This window comes from Trachypithecus francoisi, unplaced genomic scaffold, assembly GCF_009764315.1.
Source record: "Trachypithecus francoisi isolate TF-2019V2 unplaced genomic scaffold, Tfra_2.0 Lachesis_group19, whole genome shotgun sequence".
Lineage (NCBI taxonomy): Eukaryota > Metazoa > Chordata > Mammalia > Primates > Cercopithecidae > Trachypithecus > Trachypithecus francoisi.
Window position 1 is genome coordinate 21,706,904 of NW_022681464.1, and position 16,273 is coordinate 21,723,176.

A 16,273-nucleotide genomic window follows, 5' to 3' on the forward strand; every position below is an offset into this window, starting at 1 on the left:
GAACCCAGGAGGCGGAGCTTGCAGTGAGCCGAGATGGCGCCACTGCACTCCAGCCTGGGCGACAGAGCAAGACTCCACCTCAAAAAAAAAAAAAAAAAAAATGTAAAGGCTCAGGTTAACAGTAAAAGAGTAATGAAAGATATACCATATTGACACTAATAATAAGAAAGCTGAAATATCAATATTAATTTTAGACAAAGCAGACTTCGTAACAAAAAATTATAATGGGTAAAAAGCATAATTACATAACGATAAATGGGTTAGTTCCCCCCCAAAACATAACAATCTCTAATGTATATGTAATTGATGACAGTCTTCAAATACAAGAAACTAAAAGTGAAACCATTGAAAGGAAAATAGACAATTCCACCATTATTGTTGCATACTTCAATACCTCTCTTTCAGTAATTGATACAGTAGGAAGAAATCACCAAGGTTGTATATGATCTAAAAACACTATCAATCATCAGGATCTCACTGACATTTATAGAACACTATATATAAAGATAGCAAAATAGACAGTCATCTCAAGCTTACAAGAGACATTTACTATGACATATCACATTGTGGAACATAAAATGAACTTTCCAAACTTAAAAGTAAAGAAATTATACAAAGTATGTCCTCAGATCACATGAAATTAAGTTAGAAATCAACAACAGAAAGAGAGATAAAAATAATCTCCAAATTTTGGAGATTGAAAGAAAAAACTTATAAATAACACTTGATAAAAGAAGTCTTCACAGAAATTTGATGATATTTTGAGCTAAATGATAATGAAAATACACCTTACCCAACATTATGAGATGCAGCAAAAACAGTCCTTAGAGGGAAATTTATAGCATTAAATGCATGTATTAGAAAGGGGGATTTAAAAGCAGTAACCTGATCCTCCACCATATGAAACTCAGAAAGAAGATCAAATTAAGCCTAAAACAAGAAGAAAGGACATAATACAAAATTAGAGCAGAAATTGATGAAATTGTAAATAGGAATAACAGTAGAGAAAAATCAGCAAAACCAAAGGCTGGTTATTTGAAAAGAACAATAAAAGAAAAAACCTGTAGATATACTAACCATAGAAAAAGGGAAGACACAAAGTACTTAATGCAGAAATGAAAGTTCATTATTATTTATTCCATGGACATGAGAAAGACGATAATGGAATAGTATGAACAATTATATGCTCACACAGTTGATAATGTAGTTAAAACAGACAATTCCTTTAAAGACAGAAACTACCAAGCCTAAAATAGGAAAGATCAACAAGCTGAATAGACCTATATCTATTAAATAATTTTAACTGAAGCACAGTGAACAGTGGACTACCTCCTGCGCTGAGTGGTCACTGCCACCAATGTGAATGTGCATAGAGGGCACACGTAATCCTGCACCAATCAGTGTCCTGCCTCCATGCTAACACCACCACTGGCACAAATGTATACACAGTCATTGGTGCAGGCCCTTAGGACCTCTGAGTCATGCTGCCATTGTCATTGCTGCAAACACCCACATGGAGGCTGGCACCGTGGCACTCACTATCACCCTGCCATGACTGACAAGTGTGCACTGCCCCCCCCATACTGCTGCTGGTGCTGGCAGGTGTAAACGAGGATAAATCCTGCTTCTAACACCCTATGACATTCTTTGGCTGGGACCACTCAACAGAGTGTTATGAACAACAGTTCAGGAGCGCTTTGCCCCTTCCATTGCAGAATGTTTCCAAACTTGAGAAGCCAAAGAAAAAAGATGGGTCCAACACCAATTCCCCAAAGTTTAAACATGTAGTCCAGGAGCCCTGAGATGAGCTGTGGCACCCTAAAATGTTCTAGAAATTAAGCCATTTACCTGAACCCACCTTGCGCCACAATCAAACCCACAAGGTCATCAAATATGATGAAGTAAAAAAAAAAAAAAAACACATCCAAAGAACAGCAACTTCAAAGATTGAAGGAGCATGAGCTCACAAATATTGGAAAAAATCAGTGCAAGAACTCTGACAACTCAACAAGCTAGAGTGTGTTTTTCCTCCAGTCAACCACACTAAGTCTCAAGCAAGAGTTATTAACTGCACTGAGACAGCTGTAATTACAGAAATAAAATTAATTACATCAATAGGAACAAAGATAATCAAGATTTAGGAGAACATGGAAACCCAATTTAAGAAAGGTAAGAATCATAATAAAATAATATTGGACATAAAATATCCAGCATAGAAAAGAATGTAAGCAACCTGGTAGAGCTGAAGAACACACTACAAAAATTTCACAATGCAATTGCAAGTATTAATAACAGAATAGACCGTGCTGGGAAAAGAAACTCGGAGCTTGCAGACTGGCTTTCTGAAATAAGACAGACAAGAATAATGAGAAAATAACAAAAAGAAACAAACAAAAGCTCCAAAAAATACGGGATTATGGAAAAAGACTGAATCTACCACTCACTGGCATCCCTGAAAGAGATGGGAAGAGTGGAAACAACTTGGAAAACATATTTTAAGATACTATCCATGAGAACTTCCCCAACATAGCTAGAGAGGACAAAATTCAAGTTCAGGAAATGCAGAGAACCCCAGTAAGATATTCTACAAGAAGATTATCCCCAAGACACATAATCATCAGACTCTCCAAGGTCAAAATGAAAAAAAAAATATGTTAAAGGAAGCTAGAGAGAAAATATAGGTCACCTACCAAGGGAAGCCCATCAGACTAGCAGCAGACCACTCAACAAAAGCCCTACAAGCCAGAAGAGATTGGAGACCTATATTTAACATTCTTAAAGAAAATAAATTCCAATGAAGAATTTTATATCCCTTCAAACTAAGCTTCAGAAGTGAAGGAGAAATAAGATCCTTTTCAGACAAGCAAATGCTCAGGAGATTTGTTACCACCAGACCTGCCTTACAAGAGCTCCTGTGAGAAGGACTAAATATAGAAAGGAATGACCATTGCCAGGCAATATAAAAACACATTTAAGTACATAGACCAGTGACACTATAAAACAACCAAACAAGTCAGCATAATAAACAGCTAACAATATGATGACAGTATCAAATCCACTCATATCAATACTAACATTGAATGTAATCAGGCTAAATGCTCCAATTAAAAGGTACAGAGTGGCAAGCTGTATAAAGAACCAAGACCCATCGGTATTCTTTCTTCGAGAGTCCCATCTCACATGCAATGACACCAATAAGCTCAAAATAAAAGGTTGGAGAAAAAACCATCAAGCAAATAGAAAAGAGAAAAAAGCAGGAGTTTTAATCCTAATTTCAGACAAAACAGACTTTAAACCAACAAAGATCAAAAAAGACAAAAAAAGGCATTACATAATAATAAAGGGTTCAATCAATAAGAAGATGTAACTATCTTGAATATATAGGCACCCAACACAGAAGCACCCAGATTCATAAAGTAAGTTCTTAGAGACGTATAAAGGGACTTAGACTCCCACACAATAATAGTGGGAGACTTCAACACCCTAGTGACAGTACTAGACAGACCATCAAGGCAGAAAATCAACAAAGGTATTCAGAACCTGAACTCAATTCTAGACCAAATGGATCTGATAAATATCTACAGAACTCTTTATGCAAAAACAACAGCATATACATTCTTCTCATTGCCACATGGCATATACTCTAAAATTGACCTAGCAATTGAACATAAAATAATCCTTAGCAAATGCAAAAGAACTGAAATCATACCAACCACTCTAGAACCACATTACAATAAAAATGAAATTTAAGACTAAGAAAATTGTTCAAACCCATACAATTACATAAAAATTTAAACATCTGCTCCAGAATGACTTTTGGGAAAGTAATAAAATTAAGTCAGAAATTAAGAATTTCTTTGAAACTAAACAGAACAAAGATACAACATACCAGAATCTCTGGGATACAGCTGAGGTAGTGTTAAGAGGGAAATTTATAGCACTAAACACCTACATCAAAAAAGTAGAAAGCTCTCAAGTTAACAACCTAACATCACAACTAAAAGAACCAGAGAAGCAAGATATAACCAACCCCATAGCTAGCAGAAGACAAGAAATAACCAAAATCAGAGCTTAACAGAAGGACCTTGAGACATGAAAAATCATTCAAAAAAATCAACGAATCCAGGAGCTTGTTTTTTTTTTTAATTAGTAAGATAAGCCACTAGCTAGAATAATGAACAAGAAAAAGGATATCCATATAAACACAATTAGGAACAACAAAGGGGACACTACCACTGAACCCACAGAAATACAAGTAACCATCAGAGACTACTATGGTTACCTCTATGCAAACAAACTAGAAAATGTAGAAGAAATCGAGAAATTTCTGGACACATGCGCCCTCCCAAGACTGAACTAGTAAAAAAATTGAATTCGTGAACAGATCAATAACAAGCTCTGAAATTAAATCTGTAATAAATAGCCTATAAATAATACTAAAAAAAGCCTAGGCATAGACAGATTCACAGCCAAATTCTACCCGATTTACAAAGAAGAGCTGTACCACTCCTACAAAAACTACTGCAAAAAACTGAGAAGGGACTCCTCCCCACCTCGTTCTATGAGACCGGCATCATCCTGACATGAAAACCTGGCAGAGACACAACATAAAAAGAAAACTTCAGGCCAATATTCTTGCTGAACATTGATGCAAAAATCCTCAACAATATACTAGAAAACTGATCCAGCAGCACATCAAAAAGCTAATCCACCATGATCAAGTAGGCTTTTCCCCCTGAGATGCAAGGTTGGTTCAACATCCACATATGAATAAATGTGATTCATTATATAAACATAACTAAAGACAATACCCACATGATCATCTCAATAGATGCAGAAAATGCTTTTGATAAAATTCAGTCCTTTCATATTAAAAACTGTCAGTAAACTAGGTATTGAAGGAACATACCTCAAAATAGTAAGAGTCATCAATGACAAACCCACAGTCAATGTCACACTGAGTGGGCAAAAGCTGGAAGCATTCCCCTTGAAAACTGGCACCAGGCCAGGCAAGGTAGCTCATGCCTGTAATCCCAGCACTTTAGGAGGCTGAGACAGGCAGATCACCTTGAGGCCAGGAGTTTGAGACCACCCTGGCCAACATAGTGAACCCCCATCTTCACTAAAAATACAAGAATTAGCTGGTCTTGGTGGCAGGTTCCTGTACTCTCAGCTACTCAGGAGGCTGAGGCACAAGAATCACTTGAACCCAGGAAGTTGAGGCTGCAGTGAGCCAAGATCATAGCACTGCACTCCAGCCTGGGCGACAGAGTAACAGAGTGAGACTTTGTCTCAAAAAAATAATAATAAAATAATAAAAAGAAAAAGAAAAGAAAACCAGCACAAGATAATGATCTGGTCTCTCACCACTCCTATTCAACGTAATATTGGAATTCCTGGATAGAACAATCAGAAAAGAGAAAGGAATAAAAGGCATCCAAATAGAAAGAGAGGAAGTCAAACTATCCCTGTTTTCAGATGACATAATTCTATATCTAGAAAACCCCATAGTCTTCACTCAGAGGCTCCTTCAGCTGATAAACAACTTCAGCTAAGTCTCAGGCTACAAAATCAACATACGAAAATCACTATCATTCCTGTTCACCAACAACCAAACCAAGAGTCAAATCAGGAATGCAATCTCACTCACAACTGCAACAAAAAGAATAAAATACCTAGGAATACAGCTAACTAGGGAGGTGAAAGATCTCTATAATGAGAATTATAAAACACCGTTGAAAGAAATCAGAAATGACATAAACAAATGGAAAAACATTCCATGCTCATGGTTTGGAAGAATACATATTATTAAAATGGCCATACAGCCCAAAGCAATTTATAGATTCCGTGCTATTCCTATCAAACTACCAACAACATTCTTCACAGAACTAGAAAACCTTTTTTGAAATTCCTGTAGAATCAAAAAACAGACTGAATAGCCAAGGCAATCCTAAGCAAAAAGAACAAAATGATATAGGAGTTAAGATGGAATTATTTAAGCAGATAACAAGACTATGATAGGAGTCCTCAGTAAGGCCCTTTTTTTTTCTTTCTTTTATTACTTTCTTTTTTCTTTTTTTTTGAGACGGAGTTTTACTCTTGTTGCCCAGGCTGGAGTGCAATGGCGCAATCTCAGTTACAACCTCTGCCTTCCAGGTTCAAGCAATTCTCCTGTCTCAGCCTCCCAAGTAGCTGGGATTACAGGCATTCGCCACCATGCCCGGCTAAATTTTGCATTTTTAGTAGAGATGGGTTTCACCATGTTGACTAGACTGGTTTCAAACTCCTGACCTCAGGTGATCCACCCGCCTCAGCCTCCCGAAGTGCTGGGATTATAGGCATGAGCCACTGTTCCCGGTCCAGGCTTTTCTTTTTAATGAAAAGCATCTCCAAATCATAGCAGCCTGTAAAGTTGAGCCCCAGACACAGACAAGCAAGCTGGGAGCCGGCAGGAACTAAGGACTAGAAATGTTCAAGATGGCGATTCCATCTTCCCTTCTCTGCCAGCCACATGCACTGTGAGTAGACAAGATGGCAGGGATCAACTGGAAAGCCTATTTGCATAATAAGATTAGGGTGGGGCAACAAACCTTCCCTGTGCAGTGTATAAATGTCATACCTGATCAAACCAGTCTATGAGCCCTATGTAAATCAGACACTGCCTCTTCAAACTGGACTATAATATTTGGGGCATTCACAAAGCTGGTCCTTTCTGCTCAGAGACCCCTTCCTCTATAGAGGAAGACATTTCTCTTTCTCTTCTCCTCTACCTAAACTCTGCTCCTAAACTCCTCATGTGTGTTCATGCCTTAAATTTTCCTGGCAAGTGACAACAAACCCCAAGTGACAACAAACCCCAGTCAACTAGCTGCTTCAAAAAAAGGAGGCATCATCTTACCCAATGTTAAACTATATTACATGGCTACAATAACTAGAACAGCATGGTACTAGTACAAAAACAGACACATAGACCAATAGAATGGATTGACAGCCCAGAAATAAGGCCACACACCTGCAGCCATCTATTATTTGACAGAGCCGACAAAAACAAGCACTTGGGAAAGAACTCTATTCAATAAAGGGTACTGGGATAACTGTCATGACTAGTCATATGAAGAAGATTGGAGTGTATACCATGAGAATTTATGCATCTGTAAGAAAAAACAAAATCATGTCCTTTGCAGGAACATAGACGGATCTGGAGGCCATTATCCTTAGCAAACTATTGCAGGAACAGAAAGCCAAATATCACATATTCTCACTTATAAGTGGGAGCTAAATGATGAGAACACATGGACACAAAGAGGGAAACAACAGTCATTGGAGTCTACTTGAGGGTAAGAGGGAGAGAAATAGGGCAGAAAAAATAACTATTGAGTACAAGGCTTAATACATGGCTGATGAAATTTGTGACACAAGTTTACCTAAATAACAAACCTGGACATGTACCCCCGAATCTAAAATAAAAGTTCAAAACAATGAAGAAAATAATAAGAATTTGAATCAACAATTAGTGACCTTTCAAAAGAGAAGTTACCAGATCCAGATTGTTTCATTAGTGAATTTTATGGAAGTATACCATTTAAGGAATCAATGATTTCAATTCTCTGTAATATCTTCTTAAAAATGGAGACAGTGTGAACACTTCCTAACTCATTCTATGAGGCCATCATCACTTTAATACCGAAGTGAGGTGTTATAAATACCATAAAAACATCTGAAAAAAGAAATCTACAGACCAGTATCTCTCATGAACAAAGATGTAAATATCCTCAACACAATATTAGCAAATTAAATACAATGACATAGAAAAGCAATTATACACCACAGCCAGCTTGGATTTATTCCAAGTATACAATGCTGGTTCAACATTTGAAAATCAATCATTGTTTTCTATCACTTCAACAGACTAAAGAAGAAAAGTAATTTGATCATATCAATTGACGTAGATAAAACATTTGACAAAAATCCAACACCAATTCATTACAAGATCTTACAGCAAGCTAGGAGTAGAGAGAAACTTTTGTAACTCAATGATTAACATTTGAAAAACAAAACACCAACTGCAGCTAACATACTTAAATGATGAGAACTTGACACTTTCCTCTTAAGATCAGGGACAAGGCAAGAATGTCCTGTCTTAGGAATCCTCGTTAACATTGTATTAGAAGCCCTAGCTAGTGAAATAAGATGAAAAATAAAATCAAATAAAAAAGAGACAGAATAAAAGGTACATTTGGAGGGAAGAAATAAATCTACCTTTGTTTGCAGATGACATGATTGTCTATGAAGAAAACCCTACATAATCTTTAAACCAAACTTTATTGAAAAAACAAGTGATTACAGCAAGATTGCAAGGTACAAGATCAATATTACAAAAGTCAATTTGCTTTTCCATAAAGCAGCAATGAATACTTGTAATTTGAAATTTTAAAATACCATTAACAACGGCACCAGAAAACTATGAAATAGGTATAAATCTAACAAATGATGTAGAAAATCTATATGCAGAAAACTACCAAACTCAAATTATTTTGTAGAAATTAACACGTTGATTCTAAAATTTATGTAGAAAGTATTAAAAAAAACTAATATAGCCAACACTGTACTGAAGAAGGAGAACAAAAATGTGGGAGACACACAAGACCCAACTTGAAATTTTACTATAAATTCACAGAAATCAAGATAACATGATCTTGCTGAAGAACAGACACATGTCAATGGAACAGAATAGAGATCCAGAAATGAACACAAATATACTGACAAGGGAGCAAAGGCAATTCAATGCAAAAAAAAGATATTTTTTCAACAAATGATGCTGGAACAATTGGATAGTCATACGCAAAATAAAAGAAAAGGCTAACATAGACCTTATATTTTCCATAAAAATTAACTAAAAAGTATCATAGACCTAAATGTAAAACCTAAAACTATAAAACTTAGAAAAAAAGTCTATGTGAACTTCAGTTTGGAAATGAGTTTTATATACAATAATAAAAGCATAATCTTAGAAAAAATGAGATTTGGACCTTATTAAGAGAATGAAAAACTAGCTACAGATGGGGAGATAATATTTGCAAAGCATATACAAGATAAAGTACTTATATTTAAAATATACAAAGAACCTTTAAAACTTAATAAGAAAACAAACAACTTAATTAAAAAATGGCTAAAGATCTGAACACATACCTCACCAAAGAAAGAAATTATACAGATGGCAAAGAAGCCTATGAAAAGAAGCTCAATATATATTAAATTAGGGAATTTCAAATTAAAACAAAATTGAAATACCATGATATATTTATTGGAATGGCTAAAATTAAAAAACAAATCTGACAATACCATTTCTGGGAGTTATGGAGCAACAGGAACTCTCATTCATTGCTGATGGGCTTGCGAACTGGTCCAGTTGCTTTGGAAGAGTTTGGCAGTTCCTTACAAAGCTAAACATAGTTTTGTCATATAATCTAGCAATTGCATGCCTAGCTTTCAACCCAAGTAATTTGAAAATTTATGTCTACACAAAAAATTGCTTGTGAAAGTTTATACCAGCTTTATCATCAAAAACTGTAAACAACCAAGAGTCCTTTAGTAGGTGACAGGGTAAACAAACTGTGCTATATCTATACAAGGGAATCTTGTTCAGAAAGAAAAGAAAATGAAATATCAAGCCATAAAAAGATACTGCTAAATCTTAAATGTATATTGCCAGGTGACAGTCTAAAACAATTACATACGATCTCTTTCTAATTATATGACATTCTGGAACAGAAAACCCATAGAGATAGTAAACAATCAGTGGTTCCCAGGTGATTAGAATGGGAACGATTTGAATAAGTGAGGAACGGGAGTTTTTAAAGGAAAATAGGGTAATGGTGGATATAAGATACTCTACATTTACCAAAAACCATAGACCTTTATTACAGAGTGAACCTGAATGTATGCAAATTTAAAAAAGAAAAATATTTCCAAGGTCAGGGAATCCCAAGATGGAATGCAGAATAGGACAGAAAAAAAAAAAAAAACACTATATTACAGATATATGATTACAATCTCACTGAAGTGGAAAGAGGTGAAAACCTACTGCCTTGGAAACAAGGTGTCTATGAAACTAAAAGCAAAAGAAAGTATCCAGTTAATAAATTTATTTTCCATAAGGGTAAGGGTTAACAATTCTGATGCTTATATACATGTATACATGAATTGAACAATTAAGTAAATGGATGTCAGGTGGTAGGAGACAGATTTCCCACTGTTGGGATGGAAGTTTACAGATAAGCAAGTGGAGGGAGTTAGAATGACCTATGTGTTCATGGATTAGAGTTGGAGACATCAGTGTTAACTCAAGTTTTAACTTAATACAGAGACAGCTGCGTGTGGAAGTGTTTATAGGTATGTAATACATAAGTAGTATATACACATGTATGTTTCCTTGCTCTATGATCTGAGAGGGTCTGGAAAAACACCCCTGCAGCAATGGGCATAGCTAACACTGAGATCTTGTAAAATAGAAGGAATCAGGACTTCTTGGAGAAATGGCTGATTATTGGATTGAGGCAGGAAATTAATATTAAAGTTGATCCTCGAGATCTTGTAGTGCCAGAATGTAAAGACCAACAAAACAAAACAAAACCATAAAGCAAAATAAGAAACCATGATAAGTTATGTCAAAGGAACACAGGAGCCAATTACAACAGCTCCCAGTGGCCGAACCTGGAAAATCTGAGCAAGCTTTAATGTGCTTTGTGAAGTAAAGTGCTTCTTGCTTTGTGAGTGAAGAAATTCCCCACAGCTGTCTTCTAAATTACGTCCATCACTCCACCAGTCAGTAAAGTGCAGCTCTCCTAAGGGCAGAATGTAGCTGTCTTTCCAGTACTCACCATCATTACAATACAGTCATTTAAAAACAAGGGCTGTTTATATTGTCTTTGGACACCATGAGAATCCCAGAACCAACAAAGATATGAGACGATCATAAACATGTAAAAGTGAAAAAACAAAGCCCTGCAAAAATCAATATTATCGTGGTCATCATAACAAAAGTAAATATGAAAATCAATATTCTATGTCTATGATCTAAAAAGACTATTCTAAAAAGACCCTCGTCAGGATAAAGAAAGGTCATGCCAAGGCACTATGATGCAAGTTCAATACTTGAGTCAGAATCAAACCTGCCTTTGTAAGACTTTCATTAAAAAGCCTCACCTGCTTGTTACTGTGTACTATTTTCACCTGAGGCCTCTTTCAGACCTTGGCAGAATTAAAGGCCAAACCTATATCTCAGTCGTTCAAGTCAGTGACTACTGGGAGGTAAACTTATTTAGTAAAAAAAAAAAAAAAGAGAGAGAAACTTCCTTACTTCCTCAAAGTAAGGGATCTTATTTTACTCATCTTTTTATCACCAGCATCTTACACAGGAATTAATGTGGGATAAGCCTTCAACATTTTTTTTATAATGAAGCGATTCATGTAATTTTTTCTTTGTTTCTTTTCTTTTCTTTCTTTTTCTCTTTTCTTTTCTTTCCTTTTTTTTTTTTTTTTTTTGAGATGGAGTCGTGTTCTGTTGCCGCCCAGGATGGAGTGCAGTGGTGCAGTGGCAGATCTCGGCTCACTGCAAGCTCTGCCTCCCGGGTTCACGTCATTCTCCTGCCTCAGCCTCCCAAGTAGCTGGGACTACAGGCACCGGCCACCATACCCGGCTAATTTTTTTTTTTTTTTTTTTGTATTTTTTAGTAGAGACGGGGTTTCACCGTGTGTTAGCTAGGATGGTTTCGATTTCCTGACCTTGTGATCCACTCACCTTGGCCTCCCAAAGTGCTGGGATTATAGGCGTGAGCCACTGTGCCAGGCAGCGATTCATATAATTTTTAAACATCAGAATCTTAATTCTAAAACAAAAGGCGGTCTTTTACTTTGATTCATGTATTGCAAATAGATGAAAGAGGGCAATAAAGTTCGCTAAATTCTTGTGTGAGATAATAGAAAGAATGCACACAGTTTGTGACACAATATAATTTCTCTAAAATATTCGAGTACTAGACTTACTGTGGCTTCATAGGAAAAAATGGATTGTGGATTTGTATTTGGGGCACCAGTCCTTCTGCCACTTGATACATAACCTAGATTTGTATCTTTTTAGATAGAGTAATTATTTTACTTGCAAAAGAATTATCAAATATTTTGTTTATACTTTTTGTTTTTTTGAAATAGCTTAATAAGATAATATATGTAAATGTGTTTTAACTTATAGAGCAGTAAAAAAATTAATTTGAAATTCATCATGTTTTAGATAAGAAAACCAAAATCTTATAATTTATTTCTTTGATTTATTCTCAGTTGTTTCTTTGTCAACTGACTCAAAATGTCGGTTAAAAAATGTATAAGTATTATAGTTAGGAAATAACTGGGAGAGAAATAATTATACCCTTTAAGAAAACTGGACGTAACTAAGAAAAACATTCTTTTTGCTACTCTTCAGCAAAATGCACCCTTAAATTCTATCTAAAGACCAATCAGCAGATGGATAATTTACATAAACAGTTTGGTCTTCTAAATGACTTGCCCTGGAACCAGGAGTAGAAGCAGTTTCTTGAATTTGAATAATCTCAAGTCTGAGTATTAAGGGTCTTCTATACACAAATTCACAGGGTAAATAACACTGATTTTTTTTTCCAAATAAGGACATTACATCCATAGTTTTCGTCTTTAGTGGTGTTTAGTCTTTGCATAGGAGATTACTTGGAAAGAAGTACTACTAAAGCTAATGTTCTATTCTTCAAAAATGCTAAAGAGAGTGGATGTGAAGTGCTCTCACCACAAAAATGGTAACTATGTGAAGTAATGCATATGTTAATTTGCTAGATTTAATCATTCCACAATGTATATGTACTTCAATTTATTATTTTGTCCGTGAAAAATATGTATATAATTTTGTCAATTAAAAATACTAAATAAATTTGAAAAAATAAAAATAAATTAAAAACCAAAGTATTTTAATCTAAAACACCAACTTACCTATTTTTTCTTCTTTCATGGATTGGTACTTACAGTGTTTGTCTCAAAACTCTTCACCATACTCAAGGTTCCAGCAATTTTTCTCCAATGTTTTCTTCTAGGAATTTTATCGTTTCGTATTTTACATTTAAGTCTATGATCCATTAGAGTTTCATTTGGTAAACTGTGTAAGATCTATGTCTAGGTTCATATTTAAGCATATAGACATCCCATTGTTACAGCTCTATGTCTTGAAGAGACTACCTTTTTCCACTGAATTGTCTTTACACTTTTCAGTTATATTTTGTTTGATTCTAATTCTGGCCTCTCTATTCCATTGATCTATGTGTCTGGTGTTTCACTAACAGCATGCTGTCTTGATTATTGTAGCTTTATAACAAGTTGAAATCTGATAGGGTAAATCCTCCAACTTTGTTCTTCTTTAATAGTATGTTGATTATTCTAGTTGCTTTAACTCCCTGTATAAATTTTAGAATCAGCTTGTTGATATTTATAAATAGCTTCTGGGATTTTGATTGGAATTTCATAGAATCTATAAACAATTTGGAAAGAACCGACATTGTTAAAATACAAATCTCCAATTCATAACCATGGGACATCACTACATTTATTTAGATCTTTTTTGATTGCTTATATAAGAATTTTGTAGTTTTCTACAAGTAAAGTTTATACATTTTGTCAGATTTATACACAGGTATTTTTATTTTGGTGTATTTTTTTTTGTTGTTATTTATTTATTTTTTTTTTGAGACGGAGTCTCGCTCTGTCACCCAGGCTGGAGTGCAGTGGCCAGATCTCAGCTCACTGCAAGCTCCGCCTCCCGGGTTTACGCCATTCTCCTGCCTCAGCCTCCGGAGTAGCTGGGACTACAGGCGCCCGCCACCTCGCCCGGCTAGTTTTTTGTATTTTTAGTAGAGACGGGGTTTCACTGTGTTAGCCAGGATGGTCTCGATCTCCTGACCTCGTGATCCGCCCGTCTCAGCCTCCCAAAGTGCTGGGATTACAGGCTTGAGCCACCGCGCCCGGCCCTTAATTTGATCTTTCTTAGTTTCCTGTGGTGGAATGTTAGTTTATCACTTTTAGATCTTCTTTTCTAACATATGCTTTTAAAACTATAAATTTCCCCCTAAGAACTGTTTTTGTTACATATCACAAATTTTAGTAAGATGCATTTTTATTATAATTTTGTATAAAATATTTTAAAATTTTCTGTCAAAGCTTATTTGACCCAATTGCTATTCATAAGTGTTTTGTTTGATCTCCAAATCTGGGGAATTTTTTTTTCTGTTTCTCTTTTTCTGTTTCAGCTCTCTTTCTGTTATTGATTTCTAATTTAATTTCTTGTGGTCTGAGGACATACGTTGTATTACTTCTATTCTTTTAAGTTTGTGAGTTTTGTTGTTTCGTCCAAAATGTGTTGTACCTTGGCATACCATGTGAGCTTGAGAATAAAGTGCATTCTCCTGTTATTGGAAGGAATACTCTAAACATATCACTTCAATCAAGTTGATTGATAGCACTGTTCAGGTCGCCTATAGCCTCACTGATTTTCTACCTGCTTTGTCTATCAATTACTGGCAGGGGAATGTTGAATTCTCAACCATAGTAGTGGCTTTGTTTATTTATCTTTGCAATTCTATCAATTTTTGCCTGACATTTTTTGATGTACTGTTGTTAGGTGCATAAACTGTTAAAAAACTGTTATGTGTTCTTGAAATAAATCTTGCACTTTCAAGGGTCATCCATATTTCAAAGTTCATTTGTATTTGTTTTCCTACATGTACACATACACACGTAAGTATTATCTCAAATAGCTTTCTCCATAACGCATTCTCTGCCATTGACCCACGAGAAGCTGTTCCATCTTCCCTTCCTATGTAGGTGTTTGCTCCAGTCATCACACCAAGTTATACATTACTGGCTAAAATGACTCTTTGATGTTCGATTGATTCATAGCTTCATTGTACTAGTGAGGTTGTTAATAAATTATGCTGTGCAATATGTTAGACAACTTCTGTCTCATGCACAAATGTGTAAGACTGTGCCTTAAAGATTGATTTAATCCAAAAATAACATTCATTAAGATAAATGCAAGTGTATCACCCTCATGTTGGTGCTCTTCTTTACCAGGTTAGCAGAGTCAGGAAAGGAGACAGCTGAAGTTCAATTGCCTACGATGTATTTTTCCATTTAACATGAACACTTAATTTTTTTAAGTTAGCTTTCACTTCCAAAACTCTATATAAACTACAATAAGCACTTAAATTTTTGGAACCTCTAAATGTTTACTCTGTTTTTTGATCAAGAAGATTAGTTAAAGACATTCTTAAAGACTTGGGAGATGTTCATTTTAGAAGACAAAAAATAAAAGGGAAATCTAAAACTTTTTTTCCTTACCTTGCTCTTAAATCCTATTAGTATGGTCCCAGGGAAACTGGGGGTGGTTATTCCTTCAGCTTCCCTTATTTCAAAGTTAGCATTGTTACCACTATTTTACAGATTCTGGTGTTTAAGCTCAGATGGTTCCCCTGTAAAAACTATTTCTGGAGTCTGTGGTTTTAGCCAAGAAATCTTTGTGTGCCATTCTTGTCACTTTTATACTGCAAGTTAAACAAATGTCCTAAAATGATTAATCATGCATTTAAAATAAGATATAAGGGCTACATGATGATGGTAAGATATGAATTGGTTCACTCAATAGAAATCAGAATAAAAACTGGAAGTATCGAAAATATAATGGGAATTGAGCAGAGGTGTTTTGCTTCTTCATCCCCAAATAGCTTTTATTTTCTTTGACAAAATAACTTCTAAAAATAATCTAAAAATTCTGTAATAGTACTGTCCACTGAGTTGAGGATGAATATGTGGATTACTGTTTTAAGACATATATTTTGGAAGAAAAGATAAGCCATATGGCTAGTGGGAAATAAAGCAATATTTGGGGCCAGAAAAAATGTATTTTCTTCTCTGTTACAAGGGACACGAACACCAGACTGTTAACTTTGGACTTTATCATAGCTATTGCAGCTAGATGAAAATGTCGGGTGGATGAATGTTGAATAAATCCATATGCCGCTGTCAAAATGCAGGAACTGGCTGTACCATGGACTTGCTCATAGGATCATGTTAAAAGTAGAAATTAAAGAGAAATTTAGAAAATCAACTAGACTATCAAATCTAATTTGGTCTTAATTTGCACACTTAAGTATTTATGGAAATTAAATTTTGGTTAATGCATAATATTTAATGAAATTCTTAC